The following is a 23972-nucleotide window of genomic DNA, read 5'->3' as shown; positions in this document are numbered from 1 at the left end:
ATTAACACTTTTAAGCAAAATATTCATGCTGTTACATTCATGTTCTGGTAATTTCTCTCAGAGGAAGATGGTTGGGAATTCGGACCCCATCCAACACCCTTACCAATGCTAAACTTAGAGAACCCAAACATGTACTTGATATAATTTCTAAAAATCATTTTCAGTTTTTATGCACTAACTGTATCTCCCTGGCATGTCCTACATATAACAAGTTTTAGTGGCTTCGGTCACGCAATAAAGTCTGTCTCACCAAAACCAACCAACCAACCAAACCAAACCAAACAAAACAACCAAAAACCCCAGATCATATCGCCCTACGCGTGCGCATTAAGAACGGCAGCTCGCGCGGGGCGGGAGCGCACTTCCTACGTTGCTGTCGCAGTTCAGGCGCCTCAGTGCGCCTGCGCAACGGCGTGGAGGGAGCTGGGGAGGGTACGGCGGCGAGGGCGGGGCTAGGCCCTGTGTTTTGAACGACTCTATGCGGTTGGCTCACTATTTGGCAGGAAGGTGAGGAGGCCTCTGTACTGGCGGCTGAGCTTGCGTAGGGAGAGGGGGATCCAAATGTGGCAGAGGCGAGCAGGAGGCAGCGGTGGCGACGGTGGAGGGGTGCAAACAAGACAAGGGGAGCGGCCGTCCACGCTGCCGCCGCGGAGGAGCTGAGCGGCCCGGCGAGGCAGTGAGGGCTGCGGCGGCAGCGCTGGCATCCTTGGGCCGCCCGCCTGGCACCCCCGGGCGCCCGTCCCGGCGGCAGGTGAGCGAGCGGGAGGGAAGCGGAGCGGGGGGGGGGGAACGCGGCCCGTCGCGCCGCCCTTGGCCGGGCCCGGCCCAGTACCGGGCAGCGCCGGAGGGAGTCGCTGTAGGGGGATGCCGCTACTGCTCCCACCTTTGCCTGGCCTTCCTACCCTCCCTCCCCCGGGCCGGCGCTATGTGCGCGCCCGGAGCGCCCACACCCTGCCCCGAGCGGGCGCCCGGCGTCCCTTCCGCTCCGCCTGCCCGGAAGCCACGGGGGGTGGGTGGCTGCTGGCCCCGGGCTAGTCCTGTAGCGCCGTGCCGGCTCCTGGCGGCCCCCACCCTTCCGGGCTCCGGGGAACCGCCGTTTTCGTCGGCGCTGTTTCAGTCCTTCAGACCTTCCGTCTGCGGGGCTGCTGTATCGTGGGCTGGGGCCCGCTCTGGGGCCGCCGGCGGCTAGCGGGGGCGGGGAGCAGCGCCGCGGGACAGCGGGGCTGGGGGTGTGCGCTCGGCGGGGCCGGGCTGGCAAGCGGCGGCCGGAGGCTGTGGTTGCGAGAGGCGTCGTGCTGAAGCTTCTCTTGGTGTGCTCTGGGCTGGCGGCCACCGTGAGACACCCGAACGTGTGCGTGAGCTCGACGGTGTGCACTGCGTACGGCTGTGCGCGGTCCTTTGTCTCCTGCCGCCGCTTCCCCCTCCTCCTACCCACCCTTTTGTCGTTCCCTGGTGCACCTCTCCCCTCCCTTCTCGCTTCTCTCTTCATCCCTGTTTTGCCCCCTCTCCCAGACTCCAAGCGCTGCCGCAGCCGCGGGTTTGTAAATATTCGACCAACACACACACAACATGGCTGACGTTCGCCCTGCTCCTCCGCCGGGCTCTCCGCCTTCTCCCTCTGCCTCCGCCGCTTAAGCCTCTCCTCCATGTAGGCTTTGTTTCTTCCCCTTCCCTCCTCAGCGCTCTTCAAAACAAAACAAAAAACAACAGCAACAAAAAGAACCAAAAAACAAACAAACAAAAAAACCTGTTCACTCTCCTTGTTGCACGCATGGTCTGTTCACTCTCTTTGTTGCACGCATGGTGGGATTTCAAGGGTAAGAATCCTTGCTTTGGGTGCTTTCTTTGTGGCTATTTTTTTTTTTTTTTTTTTGGTCTGTTTCCTACGAAATGAAACCTAAAATCAGAGCGGGCTTGGGAACCTGGCAAGGCTGGGGGAGGGTAGGAGGGATGGGGAGAGCTGGATGAGCCCTGCAGTGAGAGGCTTGTTTGGAATGTGCTTATTGTTTTCTCTCTTTTGGGGGTGGGGGTAGACTGATGCATCACATTGCTGGCAAAAATGGAATACTGTATTACACTTGTAGAACGATCAAGGGCCCTTTCCTTCATTTCAGGGCGTAGTTCAGTTTAATATAACAACTCGGCATAGTCACGTTTGAAAGACCTTTACAGAATAGGCTTTGTGTAGGTAAAAACAATACCACAGGTGTTTTTTTTTTGTTTGTTTGTTTTGCTGTTGTTGTTTTTCATTCCTTGTTTCATCTTGTCAGTTTCTCAAACAGCTGGCAGATCATGGAATACAAACAGGAATTAACACTTGCCAGGTTTTCGTGTTTTCTGTCACAGATTAATTTGTCCTTGTGAGGACAATGGCAAACTGAAGTACTTTGTCCTTGTTAAAAGAAGTACTTCTGCTTTCCAGCTTCCTTTTTTTTTTTTTTTTTTTTTTTTTTGTGCATGGCATTGTGGCTCCTCAACTAAACAAGACAACATGCTTCTGGCCTCATCTACCACCAGAGGAGTGCTCAGTTCAGTACCCTGTGACCCAAGTAATTCAGAGCACCTTCTGGTTTCACTGAAAATTGTTTATTTTATTACTTTCTTGCATGCTAAAACCAAAATAAGGTTATTTGTTGGGCTTGTCCAAAATGACCTGCTGCAGAATCGATTTATATGTCAATTTTAACTATAGAGGTGAATGCTGAAGGCGCTGAGATACTTGCTTCTGCTTTCCAGCTGTGTTATTGTAAATCATAGTAAATATTTAATTTTTCAAATATTATATTTAAAGACATAGTCTTTATTTCTGGCCTACAGACATGGATAGCCATGTCTTTATACATGAGCGTTACTGTTAAGTAACAAATGCCATAGGTCTGTCATCTTTGCTGTGCTCTGGAAGTTTCTAGTAGATGAGCACTGGGACAGCATAGTCATGTAATCCATAAACAGTTACCTAATTCTAGTTGTGAAGTGTAATATCACATATAAATGCTTACTAATTTTGTGATGTTTTTTTCTTTTTCTTTTTTTTTTTTTTTTTCTGTCCTCATGAACATGTGTTGATTAGCTGGGCACAAGGAGAAAGTAAATGATGGTAATGAGTTACAACAATGTAAAACTTGACTGGAGTCATCCATGTTAAAAGAACGTTTTGGGATGTGTATCTGTTTCATGGCTCCTGAGCCAACTGTACTGCTCAGATGGAAAAGCCTGAGCAAAATTCTGTAACGTTATATATCATTAGGTTCTGTAGCAGTTACAATTGGTTAACATTTAACAACCTGTCCAAGAAGGCCATCTTGGTAAAACCACTAGGATAGTTTAAACATTGTGGGTGTATGTTCTTTATTGTAGCCACCACATTTTGCAGTCACGCTGTTTGAGATATGCAGCTCCTGCCCCTAGAATAGCTGTTTGACTACTTAAGCTGGTCCTTAGGGTACCAAACAAAGTGCAAAATAAAAATACATCAGACACGACACATCTGTTTAGAAAATGGATTTGTCTGAAAAGAGCTGCTTTAGTAGTTACATTTCTTACTCGGTGACATTCTGGATTTGTTTCTAGATATTATTCTGTATAATTCAGTTTCACTTCGTCAAAGTTAATTGTTTGACATATAGAAGATAGTTCTTCTGTCTTAGACGTGTTGATGATTTGGTTCAAAAAAGATATACTGTTGCTTAATGCATCTCTTGATAATCTGATCTAGTTCTTGCCAAATTGTCATGCCTTGGTGTATTGAAGTGAGGACAGTCAAGTGTTGTTTGTTTGTTTGTTTTTCATCGTGGATAGTCTTAAGGCAATGTCTAGCTAATTTCAAAGCTAAATCTTAGTAAAACCTCCTTTTCTGAAACTGTTGACTTTCTCATATTGGGAAATAAGCCTGAGAGAAGCCTTTGTGATTGGTTTGTTGATTATTTTGGAAATAAATGGATTTACTTTTGCAAAAAAAGTATTTTTCAGTGAATTCTTTTAAGTCATGACTCAGTGTAGTTCTAAATATCCAAAATGAGCTAGGCTAACTCATACTTCAGTATTTTCTGTTCATTATTTTGATATATGTATTATTCTTATGTTGACTTCTTGTTCTTTACCTTCATTGCTTACAGTTACCAAACTGTGGTCTTTGATTTCTTTATCTGTAAATACCTAGCTGATGCTGCAAAGTGTTCTAAAGTATTTAAGTTTGGTGATTTTTATTTTTATTTATTTATTTTTTTTTCCTTAATGTAATGCATTACTTTCCTAGTGTTAGGAAAACAAAATAATTTCAGTAGTTCTGTTCTGAAGAAAAGACCAGTCTCAGCAGACTTCAGGGCTTGTGACATGCTTTCATTTTGTTTTGCCCAGCTTACTTCTCTCTCAGGTATTAGGTGAGTATTAACTTGATACTGACTTGCTAATCATATGGATTGTATTTACATTTTTATAAGTTACTCTAGAACTGATGTGACAAATAGCTAAAAAAAGAAGTGTTTAGAAGTTGTTAGCTGAAGTTAACTAAAGGATAGAATCGCTGTAATGGAAAGTTGTTTTCTATGATCAGACAGCTTGTTTTTCTTAAGAGGTATGAGAGATGTTTATTACTTTTTCCCATTTTCCTTGTCTGACTACTCTTCATAATTTAGTAGTTTTATTATGGGGGGCAGATGCTGATCTTTATGGGTTTTACTGGTAAGTACTTTTTGTTTGTCAAGATGCTTGCTATGCAGATGCTATTTACGTGTTAGCATACTGCATGACTCTCCTTCCATCCCCCTTATCTGTATCTTCGTAATGTGGATATGTGTTTAGTTTCTTGAAGCAGTGTAGTTAACTAATGTTGTATTTATGTGTATACAGTTGATTGTAGTGGCAAAGAGATCTCATGTCATTAAAATAATTTTACCCTCATTTGAAAAGTATTTAATTCAGAGAGTTCTTTCATGATGTGGTAGTGATTTAACTTCCCCTTATACTATAAAATGTGAATATGCTGAAGAATCTGGGAGGTTATTTGATTTGATTGTTGGGCTGCTGTGTATGCTTCTGCACATGCACAAACATCTTTTTTGCTTTGGTTTTGTAGAACTGCTAAATCCATGTTATCTGAGGTGTTGTTTGACCTACATACTTGTGAACTTTATTGTAATTACACAAAGTTTTACTTGGTGCTGAGGAGGGCTGTGCAAAGTGAAGGAGTTGCTAATTTCTGTTCTTCTAGTGTTGTTCTTCTAAGCTAGGGGCCTAGGGGGCACAAGGAGCAGCAAGGGGGCAGAACTCTATATGTAGATACAGACATTTTTGTGTATTTGTGTATGAGTACACACACATATAGGTACATGTGCATATATAAACTGTCATCAGTATTACTATTTATATCTTCCTTAACTTTCTTAATTTTTTTCTATATCTACAAATTCTACTTCATTTTTTTTTTTCCTCCCCAACTCTCTGCTATGCCACCAACATGGAGGAAAGTAAGTGAAAGGCTGTGTGATGTTAAGCTGTGTGCTGGGTTGACTCATAACAGTACCTTTCAACAGGGCTTTTAATTTTTATTTTTCCATCCTTTATGTTGCTTGTCTCTCTTCCCTTTTTTTTTTTTTTTTTTTCCTTTCTTTCCAATTCCTAGTTTCCTGTTAGAACAATTAATGAATACAGGGAATGTTTGTAATTTAAATATGTTTTAAGACCACTCTGCTGACTGGTTTGTAAAGTATAACATTGGCAATTTCAACGTTTTACCCTGCTACTGCTTCTTAAAGTAATATTGCTCTGGTCAGATATGGTTGGTTATTGTAAAAAGTAGTAATGTATTGCATTTTTTATAGAATTCATTGACTTGTTCTGAAGCATGTGAAACTGTTGTAGCTGGTCTAACAATTCCAAAATCTGTAAAATTCAACCCTCATTTAAAATTCTACAAGTGTACCACTTAACTGTGTATCTAAATGCTGCATCCATACTTCTTAAATACCTCTGGTACTGGAAACTCCATCGCATTCCTGAGCAGCCAGTTTGGTGCCTAACCAACTGCTGGATGAAGAAATTCTTAATGATATCCAAACTAAATATCCCCTAGCACAACTTGAAGCGGTTTTCTTGTGACAGCTTTCGTGCTTCCTTTGCATTATCTTTAGGTAATTATAATGACCAAACCTTTCATTATTGAACAAGATATGTATAGGAACATTTCTGTAGAAGAACTGTAACCAACAGTCTTTTCATGTTCTTTTATGTTGACCTGGAACACTGTGATGTTCTTCCCAAGGGGAAATTTCACTTGCTCATGTAACGCATTCTTCAAAACTGTTGTCAGGAGTTGTTCACAAAAAGATTTCTTTAAAGCGATCAGGAATTTACATTTGGGATAGGAATAGGGTTTAGGGTCTGAGCTAATAAGGTCTCTCTAATAGTGTCAGAAATCCAGAAAATTACTTTGCATGCCATATTTTGCTTATATGTGATAACTATCATGTTAAGATATGATTCTGTAATTTATAAGGTTGGAAAAGACCACTAAGATAGTCTAGTTCAACTTTCAACACATCACTGCCATGCTCACTAAGCCATTACTGAACACCTCCAGCAGCAGCAACTTAGCATCTCCCTGGGCAGCTTATTACAGTGCCTCAACACTGGTTCTGAAATTTTACCTAATATTCAGTCAAGTTAGCTCAGTTGTTCTCGATCTGTGATCCAGGAATTAGTAGAAATGATGATGTAATCTAGGGAATTGAACCTGTTACACCTGTTTATGTGCTTAAAAAATTATATGTGCTTAAAAAAAATACTTTTTTCTTCTTGGCCTTCATGTATTAAATTAAATGTAAAAATAAATTTGAGTATGTCATGATCTTATACCCTTACTGGGTAAAATCTGAAAAATGTGTCAGATTTCTGTCTGGTATTTAAAATTAATTATTTTTGTTCCAGAACTTATTCTGCTAAGTTTGTGTTTATTTTCCCCATGCAAAATCCTTCCCTAATACATTGAAGAAAGTTATCTGAAGTGTTGCCTGTAATATATTTGCTGCTGAGTTTTTTAAATGTAGAGGTTTCTAGCTTTCTACACTTAAGTTAGATGTTGTGAGCTGAGTAGGTAGAAGAGATAATGTTTATGTGGTGATGTTTAACTGAGTTTGAGTTAAGCTTATTCACATGCCTTCACAACATAACATCTGCTTAAATTTCTTTGGTCTTCAGTATTTAACAGTATGCACTTGTCAGCTACCACTGATGAGTACTGTATCTGTTCTGCATGTCTGTAACTTATTTGTCTTCAGCTTGTATGCGCTGGTCTTTTTTGTAAAAATGTTTAGAGTAGGTGATCTTTTTTTTTTTTTTTTCTTTTTTTTTCCCATGAATGGTACTAGCAAACAGAAAAGCTATATCTAGATGGGTGTAACTCATTCTCAGAAGACAGTTGGCTTTGTCTGCATGATTCTGAATGTTTACTTGCCCATCATGTTCCTTAATTTTTTATGTTTTGAGCAATGATGTGAATTGAAAAGTGAAATAAGAATTGGGGCAAATACAGAGATAAATTTACTACTACCTTTTCAAAACCTTTTGATTACAGAGGGCTTTATTAATGGTCTTAACAATTGTTTATTCACTAATTGCCTTTGGAAGGTTTTTATCTTCCTTTTGAGAGGTTACACAAAATTTTGCTGTCAGTGGAACTGCAGTTTTGAGAGATCCAATCAGTTAAAATACATGAGTATGATAAGTGTGTTTTTTAAAAAATATCAGAAAATGCTGTTTGTCTTGACTTGATTGCTTCATAAGAATCTGACTTCTGAGTGCTTTTAGAGTTAAGGGATATGGGAATACTTGATATAATAAGAAACCAGTGTCAGATGCTCCTGCTTGATACCATGTTGGTAAGTGTAACATTCACAGAGTTGGGTGTTTGGAGTCATTATCTCTCTTACTGAAGAGAAGGAACAAGCTTCACTTGGAGAAACCTATTAGTCTCTTGACTACTTGTTGGACACGTTTAATTACCCTAGGATAGACTTCATCTTCTATAACTTCATTTTTAGTTTTTTTTCACTTATAAAAATTTTTATTATTTGGGGTAGTAGACATAATGCAGTGAGTGAAAAAGACTTCTGATTTAAATGCTGACCTTACAGCTCAAGTCCCGTCTTAAGTGAATATTGGCTTGTGTGGAAAGGATGGTAATAGAGTTTTGTCTCATACAGCTGGAGACATGTGGCTGCATCAACAAATAATGTATGCATTATTGAATATATCTGGACTAATTTGAAGGGTTTTATATTGTTTTGTTTTTCCCCATATTTATAAAACTTAGTTGAAAGTGGGAAAGTAGGGAGTGAGACTCAGCTGCATGTAAACATCATAGTTTTCAGTCATACTTAGGCCTTTAAACACATTTCTAGAGACTACGTTTGGGTGGAGTTTGCTTGCTATCCATCTCACATTCATCATTAAAGGCAGGAATGATCTTGGGTGCGCTCTGTTTATCTATTGGACAAATAGAAATCTATTGATAAAAGATTAGCCTGCTGGATACTCTGCCTTCTGAGATGCTGTTTTCATTGTAAGATGCTCATCTTTTTCCCTTTCTGGACTCCTTTCTCCCTGCATTTGAGAGATGATTTCTGAGCCTTTTTTTTTTTTTTTTTTTTTTTCCTTCTTGGCTCAAAACTTGCTTTGTGAGGCCTCTTGATGATGAGACTTGAACTGGCAGCTGGGACTTAATCTAGGGGCAAGTGGTGGGTGTCACCATACCACAATAGTTCTGCTTATGATTGTAAAGTTAAGCAGAAGTTGGACAAGCAGTCTTTTTTGGGGGCACTGCTTGAAGGAACTGTCTGCTGCAGAAGGTGATAATTCTTGTGCACTGGCAAATGAAGGAGCACTCCCTGCTGGCTTGTCTGGATGGCCAGAAGTGTCCCACTAACAAGAAGAAAAACAAGCCAAAACAAGCAAACAAAACCTCTTGAGAAGGGAGGGATAAAAGACCCCAACTATACTAAGTATATGTATTTAGTATATATATTCTTGGTATATATACTAAAGTACGTGTATGTATGTATGTGTATATAAGTAGTTGGGGGAATTGCCTTAGGGGAAAAAAAGCTCTTACGAAGTAATCCCCTGCTGCCTGCTTGCTACTGTGGTTTGAAGCTTTCAGGCTTTCTCCCATGCCACATGGTGACTGGACCAACTGACACACTACTTTGCTTCTTGCAAAGACTCTTTGCTTTCATTTTCTATCTCTTTTCTATTGTTTTCTCTTCCCCGTGTCCCTAAGGAACTAGTATTTGTAATAAACTGGTTGGACCAATGTTTGACCTGCTGTATCTTAATCTCACTGTCAGGTATATATATGTCAAAGAATCTCCTCTCCCTCTAGTAACTGGAGCAGGACACCTTCTCTGTGAGCAGATGCAACCTTGTTTAAGTAATAAAGATCAGTTTAGTTTCTCTCTATGCATCTGTACTTCCAAAAGAAAGAAGGATGTGCTTTTTGTTGTCATTGTTATACTTAACTGTGATGATTCAGAATCTCAGAAAATCTCAAGAAATAAGTCTTAGTTAAGTGTTTGTTAGTTGATCTTTGTATCTGACCTGAAACAGCTTTCTGCAGAGATGGCAAAACTAAAAGGGAGAGAAGGACCATTATCTGTACCTGTTGTTGCTGCTGAAAGTTCTTACCCTGTCTTGTTGAATGTGCTTTCTTATTTGTTTTTCTTTTTTTTTTTTTTTTAATATATTATTTTCATATGTAATAAAATAATTTCAACACAAAATTTTTGACCAGAGCTTACTGTCCTAGTCCAATGAGCACATGTTATCTGTGAGGGAACTATGCTGATTTCAAAGTTATTTTCTTTCTTAGTGGCTTAACTTCTTGCCCTCTTTTTTTTTTTTTTCTTTTTTTTTTTCCCCTTCTTTTTCCCTCTCAACTTCTACATGTGGAGGGTGTGTTTTATTTTCCACCAAAAAAATAGGACCTATATGTAAGCAAAATACCATAGAATGTTGAGAGCTGAGGTTTCTCATATTTTATTTTTAAAAAAACAACAATATAATCACCAGCTGAATTAAGCTCCTACTGTTCCATTTCACATTAATCCAGTGTTGATGGAGTATTTAAACAGTAATAGAGATCTGGTTTTTTTGTTGGTTTTTTTTTTCTTTTTTTCTCTGCAGCCTTACAACTCTTCTATAGATAGAATCATGGAGTTGCTTAGGTTGGAAAAGACCTTAAAGATAAACAAGTCCAACCACAACCTAACTATACTAGCCTAACTTTAACAACCCTCTGCTAAATCATGCCCCTGAGCACCACATCCAGTTTTTAAATACATTCAGGGGTGGTGACTCAAGCACATCTCTGGGGAGCCTCTTCCAGTGCTTAACAACCCTTTCTTTTTCCCGATATCCAATCTGAACTTACCCTGGTGCAACTTGAGGCCATTTCCCCTCATCCTGTCATAACTGAGAAGAGGCCAACTCCACTTTTGCTATAATCACTTCCCAGGTATTTGAAGAGAACAATAAAGTCTCCCTTTGTCTTCTTCCCCAGACTAAACAACCCCAGTTCCATCAGTCTTAAGGCATGTTCTCCAAGCCTTTCACCAGCCTTGTTGCCCTGGTTTGGACCTGCTCCAGCACCTCAATCTCTTTTCTATATAGAGGTGCCCAAAATTGAACACAGTACTTGAGGTGGGATCTTACTAGTGCTGAGTACAGGAGCAGGATTATTTTCCTAGTCGTGCTCACCACACCATTCCTGATACAAGCCAGGATGCCACTGGCCTTGGCCACCTGGGCACATTGCTGGCTCATATTCAGCCGACAGTCCATCAGTACACCAAGGTTGCTTTCCATCAGGCTGTTTTCCAGACACTTCTTATCCAAGCCTGTACATTTTGAAGTACTTTGACCATCCAAGTGTATTGGAAAGGAAGAACAAAAATCTAGCATATTTAACTATAGCTGATAATATAATGCTGAATTTTGCTCTCAGTGACATGCTTATTGCAGCTGTTCACCATCTAAACCTGGCAACCTATTTAGACTGGCAGTTGCACTAACATAATAGATTCAGAATGAATACCTTGCAGTTGGTCTGAAATACAAAGAGTGCATCATTTATTCGTTACAGTGGCAAGAGTACTGTTCCTTAAAATGCAAGTTTAAATACCTGGAAGTGGAAAAAATAGGTAAGACAAATGCAGTTGATGACTGTGGTTGCTCAGTATTTTCAAGATGAAAGTAAGAGACAAGATGTCATTTTCCCTGAGTCTTTTTTTTTTTTTTTCTCCTAATCAGAGAAAGGATTAAAGTGATTACTACCGATTTAAGTAGTTTAACTAAATGAAATGTGTAGCTAGAAATGACATTTTTTTTCTCTGTCCTTTCATTAATGGTTTACGATGTCTATACTAGCATCAATCTGCAAAGTCTTAATATTTTATTATTTCATTACATCTTTCATCAGAGCTTTCAGTGAAATAACTTGGCCATTTTTCATGTGACTAGAGGAGATTTCTTCTATTCTAACTTACTGTCTCCAACTCCTTTCCCAGATATTTTCAAATAAAGAAAACCAAGTTTTTTAAACAGTGAAGTAGCCAATGAGTGTTTGGATAAGATAGAGATCCAGGTAATGCCTATCCAATTTAATGTCTCTATTACAATCAGCACTGTCTGTTATGATTGTTACTATACTGTTAATTATGGTAGAAGTATGGGCATGCTATTCTAGTAGGCCTTATCAAGGACATGAGTTGTGATGCGGCAGGACCTACCCTGCTCTGTGATGTAAATATGATGCACGCTTAAGAGGTGTAGATGAAGCAGTTAAAGTACTTAAGGTGCTAAGGTCCTAGTGAGGGTAGTTTGCTAGTCCCTGGCAGAATGCGTTTCAGACTTGGGATCTACTGCTACAACTGCATGCATGTCTCAAATCCATGAGTAAAGGGTTCATGGAACAACTTGTCATCTCTTTGATTGTATATGAAGATAATGCATTGTAATTGCTTCTTCAGAACTGTTCCCTATCGATTATTTTGTGATTCTGTATTTTTGTGTGAAATTAATATGTATTTGTCAATATCCATATTGGTTATTTAGATTAAGATTTCTAGCATTTATTTTATATCACTGTGATTAATAGCTTGTAAAGATAAAAATATTTAATGTTCATTGCCTTTGCTTGCTTTTAAAATCAGCAATTAGTTGCTTCATCAAAAGTCTTAAATATTGACATGAAAGCAACTAATGTAAGCTACCTGGACTTCTGCAAGACCTTTGACACGGTCCTGCACTGCAGCCCTATTTCTAAATTGAGGAGAGTTGGGTGTGAAGGGTGGGCTATTCAGTGAATAAGGAATGGTAGGATGGTTGCAGATAGGGTATTATGGTAATTTGACTTATCCAGGTGGTGTCTGGTCACGTGTAGGGTCCTCTGCGGGTCAGCCTTGGGTCTGTTTTAACATCTTTTTATTTACATGGGATGTGGGATTGAAGGTGCACTCAGCAGCATTGCAGATGACACCAAGATGAGTTGTACAGTTGCTGTAAGATGTGGAACTCATCCAAAGAGATCTTGACAAGCTTTAAAGGTCGGCACATGTAAACATATTGAAATTCCACAAGGTGTTGCACCTGTGTAGGTGCAGTCCCAGATATGTATACAGACTGGAAGAAAAACATCTTGATAGCTCCACTAAGAAGGACTGGTTGAATGGGGCCCTGGGAAGCCTGATGTTATGCTTGATCCCAGTGGTTGGCAGCTAGTTAAGGTCCCTCTCAAATGAAAGCATTTTATAATTTTCTATGATATATAATTGCCTGGATTATTATGCTTCATGGTGGCCTTGGGTTGTTCTGACATTGAATTCCCTGAACAGATAATCTGTCATTGCTTATCTTAGACAAAGAGTGATCTTTGTGAGTTATGAAACAGCTGCAAAAGTTGAATTTGAACTCATAATAATCAGCAATTTTTGAAGACTGTCATGTGTGAGGGCTGGAATCAAAGTATGTTCTTGATTCTGGAAGTTCATGAATAAAGTCTTAGGAAATAATGCTCCAAGTATGTCATAAAAATAATTGCTCTAGATAACAAATGTCCAAAAGATTTGCTTAGAAAAAATGGGTTTATTTTCAGTTCAGTGTCATGGTGACTTTGCTTAGACAAGTACAACTTTGAGAATTCAGGTGTAGTGGATTTGTAAGTCCTGAACGCATTGCTCAAGAAAATTCTTTTTCGCTTATAGTCTACAGAGTATTGGTGAAAGTGGTCTGTGAAATGCAAGTCCATTTTTTCTTTTCCCTCTTTGTAAAAAATATCAAACGTGCATTTCTTCAATGGCAGCCGTATGTAGCAGCATCTGCTAGCTTGATCTGTTGAGAGCACTGGCTGCTGGACCCTGAAAAACAGCAAAAGATCAAACAGCCTCTAGAAGAGAGGTGTCAACTTAAGAGTTTGATTTACATTGTTTTCTTCTCTTAATTCAGCTTTACTGCTCTGTTACCTCCTAATGGCCAGACTGATACGTTTGCCCTCATCATGCTTTTCAGAATGTTAGGAGCATCCTTGTGCCTTCATTTTTCAGACAATAGTAATTAAAATGTACATCATCAGCCTTTGTTTTGTGCCGCTTCAAATGTGGAGGCACTTAAGCAGAGAACAGAGAATTAAACTTTCTTATGAATATATTAGCTGAGCTATTTTGACTACATCTTTAAAAGAATGAGTAAGGACAAAACACTTGCAGTAGTACTTAAAGCTGCATTTACCTTAGAATGGTAGCAAACAATGATTGGCAACACTATTAGGCTAAAATATCCCAAGCAGTGGTTGATTTGTTGTGTGTGTTGGTTTCAGGGGGAAGAATGGATTCTTGCTAGTGATGGGAAGCTAAGACAATTCATATTTGCTATGGTGCAGAAGTTCGCATCTTCAGGCAATTACAGTGACCTGTAACAACTTGTTACCCTGATATCTATATATATTCTTTCCCTACAGTTGAGCACAAGATAATTTGAAGAAGGCTGAACAATTATGAGTAATTTAAGATTATCACTGGGTTTTGGATTTGCCTTTGAATAAAGCAGGGAAGATGCTTTGAGATTTTAATAAGTACTACGTCTTTTCAAAATGTTTGTAAAAGAATTATCTTCTAGGACCTTGCATTCATCATATGATCAGTCACTGGAGCTGGGTTCAGTCAGCAAGTAGTTTCATGTTGCTGTTTAGAGTAACTGGGGATGGTCTAAGAACTCTACTGCTTCAGAGTCCTGGCATGTGTGAAGCTGCAAGAGTTGTAGCAGTGGGATGAGCAGGAAAGTCATACCTTAATATTACTGGGAGATGTACTAGGGAGGGATACATTGTCCTATTTTTAAAGCAAGGTGGCTAAACTAGCAGTTTTGGGAGTAGAATAGAAGCATGCTGAAATCAAGCTGTTAAATTTCTGTTCTCATAATTCTGCTTTGTAGAAAATTCTGATTTTGTAATAAAACATAATATTCCAGAACAACAGATGTTTTTCCTAGTAAAACTGCTCAAGGGAAGAGTGCAGAGCTCTAAACTCTTTAAAAAATTACTTTATTCACTTGTTTCTTCAGAGTTCTGGTGCTGAAAGTGTATTGCAGTAATGAGCAAAATAATTTTTTTAAAAAACATGCATTCTTTGGCACAACTAAAATAATTTTTAAAAAAATTATTTTAGTTGTGCCAAAGAATGCATGTAAATGTTATGATTTTTTCTTCCCACCTCTTGAGAGGGAAATAGATTTGGAGTTGGTTTTTTGTTTGTTTGTTTTGTTTTTTGTTTTTGTTGTTGTTGTTGTTTATTTTTTTTAAATTTTAAAATCTGTACATGGACTAATATGGCAAAAAAGGTTTATGTTAATTCATGCATTTTTAAATTATAATTATGCTGTTGCAAGCTCATTTGACATTAGCCTGTTCTCTTTTTTGCAGCTTGATTCCTCTTAGCATGTGTATGTACAAACTTCAGATTTTTTTTATTTTTATTTTTATTTTTTTGACTCTTTGAATTCTTTAAAGAGCATATGTATGGCAAAATGTTATTCAGTCCATCAGCTAGATAGCTAGATGTTATTAAATCTTGATATTACTGATGTGGAAGACAGGTCAAATAAGCGACAATTACATATAAATCAGATTACTTTCAGGCAAATCCTGGCTTTATTGTTAATAAGCTTTAAGAGAGACTAAATCTGTGAAGTTTTTGTAATGCATTTTCTCTTTTAATAATACTAATTGACCTTCACTTTCTTTTGTTCTCTAGGTTGTTTATTTGTGTATTGTTAAAGCATTAGTCCTCTCTCCTGATACCTGTAAAGAATTTCAGAAGGATAATTTCATTTAAAGGGAGACCGGGCTTAAAACCTGTTACTTAAACAAGGTTGTTGGGGTTTTCTTCCTCATTATTATTTGAGTGTGGCATACATGTGTGATTTCCTGTTCCCAACCTTTTATCTGAAGATTTTCATTCTTTAATGATTTCATTACTTCAGTCTTGCCAGTTTATAGGCCTTTCTTCCTTCTCTGAAGAACTCCAGGAATATGCAGAGTGGTGGGTAATTAGATATAATGCAGAAGAATTTGATCAGGAGATCCCACACTGTTTCCTATTTATCCTAAAGCCCAAAACAGTGAGAGAAGCCTTGATTTGTGATTTGTTGATTCGGACCAAGGTGAGCGTCTCTTGCAGATGTATTAGTTAAAGGAAAATCAAGAACTTGGAAAAACTGTGTTGTTGTTGATTTGTGATCCTTTTGTCTCCTATTTTTTCTTTTTCCCAGGGCCTGTACCCCCCCGTGACATGGACTTATATTCTAGGGATAGCCCCATGACACTGTGTACAAAGATGAGCTAATTTCTGCAGAGAAGCACCAGTTTGAATAATATGTCCACACATGGCACTTCTGCCTTCTACATGAAAAAAAGGATGAGAAACAGTTTAAGTGTATTTCTTGTAATGAAAGCAAAGCTAGTCATCCCATTTCTATCTTTCATCCATATTTTCAAAATCCACAAATAAGAAAAATTAGCTTATTATTTCGAGAGTAGGAAGAAGTACAGGGGAGATAGAGATATATCAGGTATTGTCTGTACTTTCATTGCAACTGTGAAATTTTAGTGTACATAAGTAAATACATCCACTTGTTACAGAGTTTGCGTGATATGCAAATTCAGAGAAATTATTTAATTTGCTGGATGTAATCAAGACAAAGTTGACCATAAACATTCTTTGCCTTTATTGTTTGTTATTCTTGCTATTTAAATAAGTTTGTAGCTTGAAAAAAGCTGTGTTAGAATATTGTATGGACACTTTGTCACTCAAAGATTTTACAGATGATTTTTATGTATCTCTACCAAAAGATGATTCTTTCTTCTGTCAGTAAAGCATTATTCCCTGAACAGTTTCAACAACAGAATCAGCCACTAGTGGGTTGGAATGGTTTACAGTTATCTGCAGGGATTACTTGAAGTATTTTAAGCTAGCGTAAACATGTCTTAACACTTTAGAAAACAGGTTTTAATTGCTGATTTTCTTACCTCTTGAACTGCTCTGCTACTTAGCAACATTTTGCTGATGTCTGTTTGAGGACTGAAAGTGTTTTTCCAATCAATTAGTATTAAAAAAGCCTGTGAAGGCAAAAAAAAACTACATTGCTGAAATTAGTCAGATTGATTTTCTTTTTTGTTCATGCAAGGTATAGTTAAAACACTGTGGTGATTTTTCCGGTGTTTGTGTGTGTGTGTACACAACAGATTGCCAGACTGTAAGTTTGTCATAAACTCATAGTTATTTACTAGCTGTATTTTTATAAAGTTAACTTTATTTTTGCTCTGTAAGGGTCTGTCACAGTGGTTACAGACTGTTTTGTGAATTTTGGATAGAAAATGTGTAATTAACACAAGTTTTTTTCTTAATGTACTGAAGTCTGGTGAGGGAATTGCATTGAAACAGGTGTCTGGCTATCGCTCTTTACATCAGTGCATCTCTAAGTCATTAAATGTTCTCTGCATAATCTTTTAACTTATTTTTGTAGGTGTTTATTTTGCCAGTGGATGGGATCAGCACAAGTCCCATTCCACATCACATTGTCATTAAAGTTGTTAGTGATTTGAAAAGTAACATGAAAGAACGCTTACGTAATCTGAGAAGAATTTTAGGCAGTGTAGTTCCTTACAGTCAGGGATGGAACATATATAGGAATAGTAAACAGAAAACGCAAAATATAGTCAGTGTATCTTAGGTAAGGAGATCAGAGGAAGTGATAATTTTGGAAAGTTTTAAGGCCTACTTCTGTAAGATGCTATTCCGTTATACACATTTCCAACCTGCATGAGACTGTGATACTGTGATACATTGCAGATAGTAGAGCCTTCTGCATATGCAATAGTTGAGGAACAGTTGGAGCAAATAGATTGATAATGTAAATGTCTTTAGGTAAACTTGCTTTTTCTTTTTAAGTGAACTCAAAACCATTATTTTCAGAAACTTTAGTAAAAGAAAATGCTAATTACTAATGTGCATCTCAAGAGATCAATGAGGATGTCCTACCACTTTCAAGAAAAAAACCCATAAAGTTAGAAAAATGCTTTACTTAAACTGTTTGAAGAGAATTTGACAAGATGTAAATTTGTCTTGCTAAACAGGCTGCAATTATCATTCTGTTGGGGCTGGACTTCCTATATATTACTACTAATATTCCCATATTAGTAGAATTAGTCATTAAGGCTTCTAATGGAAGAAATGAAATTCACAAGCTTGTTAGTTAAGTCATAATTTCTTGTGTTCTGAGAAGTAAAAGGAAAAGGAGAGATACTTGTTTTCTAAGTAGTTTGGTTGTGGGTGGTTTTTTTGTTTTGTTTGTTTGTTTGTTTGTTTGTTTTTTAATGTTACTGAAGCAGAAACATTTGCTCCGACTCTACTGGAGGAAAAAAATCGTTAAGTACCTATTTAATACTTCTTACACAAATAAAGTGATATTAAATTGCAGTTTACCTTTTGTACTGCATTAGTAGTGTTCATCGCTATTATATTCTTGGGTTGCTACATGGGCAGTCACCTCCCTCTCTCTCCTGACCACTGTCTGATTCAGCCCCAGAGTACTATTGGCTTCTTGGGCTGCAGGCAGACACTGATGGCTCATGTTAAGACTTTCATCTACCAGAACCCTTAAGCCTTTCTCAGCAGAGCTGCTCTCAAGACTGAGTGTTCTTCTCCCAGTCTGTGTACGTATCTGAGATTGCCCTCTATGAGGTGGTAACAGGAATGGATTTTCTGTCTGTCTGCTATTGGCAGTCTTAAATTAGTTCACCAGTTTTTAATTGTAAAATAACTTCTAGCTCTTACACTGAGAATGTTGATGTTCTCATTCTGTATACCTAAAGAATGTCACTAACTTAATGTATGCAAACTGACTATCTGCCTTTTGGGATAATCAAATTTTAACTTTGTTTTATTAAAGGCTTTCATGGTTGAAGAGCTGTTCCATCTTTCAAACCTGTAATGATGTCAATTAAGCTAATAGTATATATTATTTTTCTTGTAAACAGTTATGTATGCATGGGTGCATATACTTAAAATACATTCTGACCAGTGCTTGTTTTAACTAGCTCTCTTCCTGAGTGCTGTTAATAGTGAGGAAAATGAAAAAAAAAAAAATAAAAAAATCAGTTCATAGTCATAAAAGGAAAAAGGCTGTTGTGGTTAAGGGTAATGAAGGTACCTGAAGGAGTTCTGCCTCTTGTCAATATTGCCTTTCATCCATTTTGAAGAAAAACTATTCAGACTGTAGGGAGTTTTGATAACTTTTTTTTTTTTTGTTTTTAAAGTTGTAACTAATGGCTTAAGGTGAAAACTGAGTCACTGAATTTTATGTATCGTAATGAAACATTCGCTGGGATGACTTAACATTTTTTTCTTCCAAATAATATTTTTAAAACATTCTCTTAGATATCTGAAGCTGCTTTTGTGTGGCCTGTATCATGCTGTAGCATGGCTTAAACCAGTTAAATACTTAACTGAAAGTGATTTATAACTTGACCTGTCAAACATCAGGTTAAATTTTTGGACAAATAGGGATCCTTAATTAAGTGTCAGTGCTAGATTGCAGTGTGTGGATTAAGACCTGCTAGAGACTGTGCACCTTTAAATTTTCATTGAAGCAGTAGCTGATTAACATAATGTTGCTGTTTAAGTATGTGGGTAAGCTTGTGAGTTATAAATACTTCTTGATAGGTTGAAAGGTGGGAGAAGGCTACTGATTTCAAAATTTTGAACAAATGTGTCTTCTGTAGCAAATGATGGAAATACTAGTCTGCTGGAGCTGCTCAATTAACAATTGTTTCCTTTTATTAAATGTTTGGGCTAATGTGGCTTGCTTTTGAGATGATACTGTGGTTGGGAAATGCTGCTAACATAATATTTAATAATAATAGTAATTAGTAATTTAATAATAACAATAAATAAGAATTTGGTAGTACTGGGGAACTATGATGCTCTCTGTCCATGATTCTATACATACTGGAAACTGCTTTGTGTTTAAACCTGGATGGCATTGTTTGCAATTGCTTTTCACTACCCAAGATGGACTGTTAGAATTTGTGTTTTTTGTTCTGGATGTGTTGTTTAAGCTAATTCAGCTTCTAAGAAAATCTCATGATGATGATATAATGAGAGAAAATGGAAGGAAGGTGTTGGTTGTTTCTCTGAAGAACCTGTAGACTTCTTTAACTTTTAAAACAGGTATGCAAGAGTTTATTTAATGTACAAATTTTGATAAAGATGTGGTGTGTTTTTACTAATGGAAAAAATAGTGAGCTACTAATGAAAAACACCAACTCTGAGCAATTAAGTACTCATTCCTGTTCATGCATATTTAGCAGTGATCCATTAGGGTTTAGCAGTAGGACTTTCTAAGTCCTTACATACGTTTTCTTTCTTTTCAGCACTGTATGGCGTGGGTGTGATTACAACCATAATCTGGAAGTGTGGCATTTGTTTTACATCTGAAGACCAGAGAGGCTTGGTCTGTTCGTATTCTGTGCTCTGCTTTATGCTTAAAAAATAAATAAATAAAATAAAATAAAAATTATGGATTTATTACTGACTGAAATGGAGAGCAGCTTAGTGGTGATGACTAAAATGTATTTGTGACAAGTAGCCCTCAGGAAACAAAACACAGGGAAGCATATATTGCAGCTAGTTATGCAAGTTGTCTTAAGAGAAAAGACTGCTGTGACTCCAGTAGGTTATTGGTACAAGGAGTGATGTTTAAAAAAAATAATAAAGATAAATAAAAAACAATAAAAATTTTAAAAGGGCAGCTGATTGGACTGGTCATTGTCTGCTGGAATTTTTTTTTTTTCAATCAGTGATAAGATAGCTTGAGTAAATGTAAGGAAGACTGGAAGCTGTGAGGGAGAAGAGCAATGGGTGAGTGTAAGGCAGTGCTAGGGCACTAACGTTTTTAATACCACATTTGGAAAGGAGTGGGAAAACTTGTTTTACTTGCTTCAGGTATGCTAGAAGTGACAGATAGCTTTAGAAAGTGATACAAAAAGAAATGGTTTTGATGGGCAAAGAGTCCAACTCAGTCTATAAGTGTAACTGATGCGTACTGAAACATGGGCAAGGACAGATAAACTAGGTGGTGGTAGTGGCAGAGACTACTTAGTGGCAGTTAATTCTTTTAAGTATTATCTCAATAGAATTGATTTCATTTATTTATACAGTATTAAGAGCGTCAGTGGTTTACGGGCTGGTTCAGCCTGGATCTATGAATAGTGGGGTGGAAGGATGTGCACTTAAGATTTATTTCACATTTGGCACATTTATTATGTATTAATGTGGGTGGAGCAATGAGTGTCAGTGACAATTTTAAAAGTGCCTGTAGCCGCCATCTCAGGGCAAACCCTGAGGAGATCAGCCTGGTTAGCAGAGCCTTACGATGAAGGACGTTTATAGAAGGCCCAAATCGCAGCAAAACCCACATCTAAGATGCTCCAACAAGCTCTAAGAAGCTGAGGGAGAGCAAGGCAGCCCCTGCCCCAGCAGCGCTGCAGCTCTGACATGTGTGAGCAGAGCGAGGAGTGTCAGTGGCACCCCCTCCCTGAACAAGTAAAGGTGGCACCGAGCAAGTGCAGCAAGCAAGGAACAGAACATAGTGAATGAAATGGGGAAGCGGGGTGTGGCATGGCTTTTTTAACACTTAGCAGGTCGTTTCTCTCTGGGTGCACTGAGGTGCAACCATGGTAGCCACGCAGTAGCAAGCTGCTGCTGAAAGGGTCATGGAGACTCAGACTGAAAGTGTCCATTCCCACGTTCAGGTCTCAGGCTGTAGAGATTGCCTGGCCTTGGTTCTGCTACAGGAGGGCAGCAGGGATACCACCTATGCACAGTGTCAGCATGTGGATGACACCTCAGCCTGGTGGTAAAGCTAGAGGAAGTAGAAAGGCTGAGGAGCACCTGGGATTATGAGAGGGATATTATTGGTGTAGACTGCTGAAAGGATCAGGAGCGCAAGTTCTGTTCTCCTCTGTCCTCTCAGTTTGTGACTGGGATCCGGATGAAGGGAGTAGGGTGGACATGCTGAATGAATGGCTTAGTGAATGGTGACTCAGGGCTTTGGGTACTGTGGTTTGGGATACAGCCTTGAGAAAGGGAGAATGATGGCAGCAGATGGGAGCAGACTAACTAGAAGGGCCACAGATATTCTTGGGAGTGAGCTGGCTGGACTAGTTAACAGGGCTTTAACTAGATACGATGGGGGAAGCGGTTGTACTGGGAGACAGACAGGTGCCTAGGAACACTGTCACCTTGGGAAGCGATAGGGGAAAACCTCAGATATGTTCCAGAGCTATTAGGGAGGGCTCCTCCAAGAAGCCAATGAGGTCAGTAGCTAAGCTGAAGTGCCTCTATACCAGTCTCACAGCATAGGAAATAAACAGGAGGAGTTAGATACCACGGTGCAATTAGGAAAGGATGATCTAAGTGCTGTTACAGAAACATGGTGGGATAAATCCCATGACTGGAAGTCTGTTGAGGATAACTTCCTGGTCCAGGTAGTAGACAGACCAGCCTGAGGTGAAGCCCTACTGCACCTGGTGCTCACCAATGCAGAGGAGAGCATTAGAGAGGTTAAGATTGAGGCAGCCTGGGCTGTAGTGATCATGCTCTGGTGGAGTTTGTGACCTTGAAGAATGCAGACCTGGCAAAAAGCAGAGCTATGACCCTGTGCTTCAGGAGAGCAAACTTCCAGCTGCTTAAGGAACTGCTAGATGAGGTCCCCTGGGAAACTATGCTTAAGGGCATGGGTACAGAACAGAGCTGGCAGCTCTTTAAGGGCAACTTCCTGAGAGTGCAATGACTCTCCATCCCCCTGCAGAAGAAGTAGAAAAGGGGAGGCAGGTGACTGTCGTGGCTGTGCAAGGACCTGCAGCTTAAACTGAGGGGAAAAAAGGGAAATGTACAGGAAGTGGAAGCAGGGTTGTGTAACCTGGGAGGGATACAAGGCTGTTGTCCATGTGCATAGAGATAGGATTAGGAAAGCCAAGGTGCAGATGGAGCCAAACTTGGCAAGGGATGTGAAAGATAACAAGAAGGGGTTCTACAGATATGCAGGTAGGAGGAGACAGGCCAAGGAGACTGTTCCCCCTCTGATGAAAGGTAATGGGGAGCAGGCTTCCTCAGACATAGAAAAAGCAGAAGTACTGAATGAGTGCTTTGCTTCAGTCTTCACAGGTGGTCAGGCTTCCCATGGCTGCCAGGACCCTGAGCCTCTAGGTGAGGGTGTGGGGAGTGGTTTCTGTGCCATTGTAACAGTGGAACAAGTCCTAGACCTTCTCATGAATTTGAATGTAAGTCCATTGGGCTGGTTGATACCCATCGTTGGGTGGTTGAGTTGGTTGCTGAGCCACTCTCCATCATATTTGATAAATCATGGATGTCCAGTGAAGTCTCTGGTGACTGGAAAAAGGCAAACATTACCCCTGTTTTTAAGAAAGGAAGACCCAGGGAACTACAGGCCTGTGAGCCTCACCTCTGTGCCTGGAAAGATCATGAAGCAGGTCCTCCTAAAAGCTATGTTAAGGCACACATGAGACAAAGAAATTATTCAACACAGCCAAGATGGCTTCACCAAGGGTGGATTTTGCCTGACCAGTCTGGTGGCCTTCTGTGATGGGGTGACAGCATCAGTGGACAAGGGAAGGGCAATGGATCTCATCTATCTGGACTTCTGAAAAGCTTTTGACATGGTCCCTTACCACGTCCTTCTCTCTAAATTGGAGAGGTATGGGTATGAAAGATGGACTGTTTGAACTTGTTGTGATTAGTGGTTTTATGTCTGGGTGGAGGCCGGCCACAAGTGGTGTTCCCCAAGGGTCAATCTTGGTGTTCTTCAGTGACACTGATGATTGAATCAGCTGTCCCCTCAGCAAGTTTGCAGATGTCTTCAAGCTGAGTGGTGCAGTCAACGCATTGGAGGGAAAGGAAGCCACCCAGAGGGACCTGGACAGGCTGGAGAAGTGGGCCCACTGAACAAATTAGAGGGCCACATGAATACCTACAGGAGCATCAGTTTCTATGTCTCACTTGGCAGCACTGGCTATGTGTAAAGACTGGGGGGTGAGAGGCTGGAGACCAGCCCCACAAACAGGAATCTGGAGGTTCTAGTTGTCAGCAAGCTGAATCTGAGTCAGCATTGTGCCTTGGCAACCAGAAGGTCCTACCATACCCTGGGACACATCAGGTTCAGCTCTGCCACCTGACAAGGAACAAGGTTGTCCTTCTCTGCTCAGTGCTATGTGACTTTACCTCAAGTGATGGGTGGTGGTGTCACAATATAAGAAGGACATGAAACTATTAGAGAGGGCTACAAAGATGGCAAAAGATATGGAGAGCAAGAGGTATGAAAAGCAGCTGAGGACTCTTGGTTTATTTGGA

At 39.5% G+C, this 23972-nt stretch overlaps 1 protein-coding gene across 13 annotated transcripts in view; it reads left to right on the top strand.

Annotated features, from left to right (window-relative positions):
• Window positions 1–376: 376 nt before the first annotated feature.
• Window positions 377–23972, top strand: part of SPIN1 (spindlin 1) — a 64688-nt gene continuing 41092 nt past the window's right edge. For 3 of the 13 annotated variants that reach the window (XM_015849357.3, XM_085529030.1, XM_085529021.1), the window contains exon 1: window positions 542–751. The gene's annotated coding sequence lies outside the window, so the exon portion shown is untranslated. Of the gene's footprint in view, window positions 508–541; window positions 752–1212; window positions 1352–1681; window positions 1818–1840; window positions 18257–19443; window positions 19773–23972 lie in introns of those variants that run through there. The other 10 variants (XM_032441190.2, XM_085529027.1, XM_085529022.1 and 7 more) reach the window with 9 other exon arrangements.

This window comes from Coturnix japonica, chromosome Z (genome assembly GCF_054131305.1).
Source record: "Coturnix japonica strain WE chromosome Z, WE-NBRP24, whole genome shotgun sequence".
Classification (NCBI taxonomy): Eukaryota; Metazoa; Chordata; class Aves; order Galliformes; family Phasianidae; genus Coturnix; species Coturnix japonica.
The sequence above is the reverse complement of the archived record's forward strand: the minus strand, read 5'-3'. Positions and strand labels throughout refer to the sequence as shown.